Source organism: Monopterus albus, unplaced genomic scaffold (genome assembly GCF_001952655.1).
Source record: "Monopterus albus unplaced genomic scaffold, M_albus_1.0 scaffold84.1, whole genome shotgun sequence".
Lineage (NCBI taxonomy): Eukaryota > Metazoa > Chordata > Actinopteri > Synbranchiformes > Synbranchidae > Monopterus > Monopterus albus.
In genome coordinates, this window is record NW_018127964.1 from 909,321 (window position 1) to 911,392 (window position 2,072).

Genomic DNA, 2,072 nt, shown 5'->3' on the forward strand with positions numbered 1-2,072 from the left:
GTTTAATGCCTGAATTATAACCAAAATGTGAAACACATAACCTTTTTAATGGAACTAAAACCTGCTAAACCATCATTGGAAGAGGTGGAAAAACAAAAGAACATTCTCAGTGTGGTGGGGGTCTTCAGTTTTAGTTTGTGCTGGATGATGGGGTCTGTAAACAGTTATGCTAATATCTGTTACAAGATCAAGTCACATTTTATAAAGTCCAGTATCACAAATTTTGAAATTATCCTCTTGAACATTAGAACAGGAACAGAGAAACCAAAAGCTGGGTTTCAGCAACAAGCTGCAGAAATCCAGTAAAAAGAAATTGTAACAGTAAATTAAAAAAAACAAATTAATGTGCCACCCTAAAGTGAGTACCCCTGTGAAACTTGTCTGGCTCTGCCACTGGTGGAGTATCATCATAGGACTGCCAATCAAAGCTGTCGAATAAACTGAAATACATACACCTCTTTTCATATCATCAAATAGCTTATTGAAAACAGTCTTACCAGAACAATGACCACTTGTACACACAACCATCTGATAGTAATATTTACCAAAAATCACAGAAGTGACCTCTGGGAACAATTTGATTTGTACTTTGAGTTTTTAGTTTTGTCTCATGCCCCATCCACTAACATGGAAGAGGAGGAATTTATGATGTATACTGCAACCAGCCACCAGGGGGCGATCACATTTTGGTAGCTTCAATTCTGGGAGCTCTTGGCCTCCATCATTTTTACAGTCAATCATTATATTTGTTTGTACATGTATTTTGCACAGGAGGATGGCTGTGGATTTATCAAAGGAATCTTTTTGTGCAGACAAGAGAAACTGTTCAATTGTTTTGTGTGAGGATGTCAGCTTTATTTCGAGGTGGACTTGAAAAAAATGTGAACCTGTCCTTGAACCACGACGAGACTCCTCTGCACAGACCATGGTGTGAAGGATCTGCTCATTTAAACTGAAGCCCTTTGTTCTTAATACAGCACTGATAAAAAACTTGCAGCACTGGGATCCCTTCAAGCCCTGAATGTGAAGGGAAGTTTGATTCAGATCCTTCATGAACTTCCAGTTCCTCTATAAAATGACCACTGTCCACTTTGTCACACTACATAAACAGACCACTGATCAGGCATGGTTTACACATCGCCTGAGGGAGACAAATAGACTTTGGTGGCAGGAAATTTGAATATTTTATGCACAACAGATGTCTTTCTTTTATATAAATAGCCTTGTATGTATAACTAAACTGTATTAGAAACAGTACATGGGTGTTTCCCACAAATGACAGACTGCAGGAACCTTTTAGCTTGAGCCATATTGGCCTCAGTCCACTAGGCAAAAACCCGAAACTCACTACTCTCATTTAAAGTGAAATTAATGCCCCGGTTTTGCCATGCTGATGGATTTTTAAAATTGCGTTTCACAGATGGTTAGGAAATTAAAAATCTGGATTTAGCAAGAGCAGTACAGCAGGTGTTGTTGGGTGCACCTGCACAACAATTGCCCCTGACATAAACATAAATTCTGTACATTGAGTATGTTGCTAGAATTTAATCTGTCTTATCAGCAAACTGTATGGGTGTACAAGCTTTTGGACTGATGAAACTAAACCACTCTACAGAGCAGTCAGATAATGTGAGTAAGGATATAATGTCACTACAAAACTGTAGTTTTACCCAACATAATTGTGAGGTGTAATAATATGAAGGTTTTTGTAATTGTTCAACCACTGACTGGCATACATTTACTCTGAAGGCTATGCATCATTTTTATACAGCTGCTTGAGATGCCTTTTTTGTATTTTTAATCACTATGATTTTAATTGCCAACATGAAGTATTTTAACCAATAATAGGCTATTTTTGTTATATCTTCAAATATGTTAAGGGCTTTTCTTCTTCACCCACCTTACTGTTAGAGCTACAAAAATACATACTGTACCTTTAACCTGAAGCCAAACTATTTTAGCTTGTTGTTTCATCATAGTTTTTACTATTTTTTCATGTTCCAAGTGCCTTTAAACAAGATTACTTATTTATTTCTCACCTTTATTTTTTTTTTTACTTTCAGCTTTCCTCC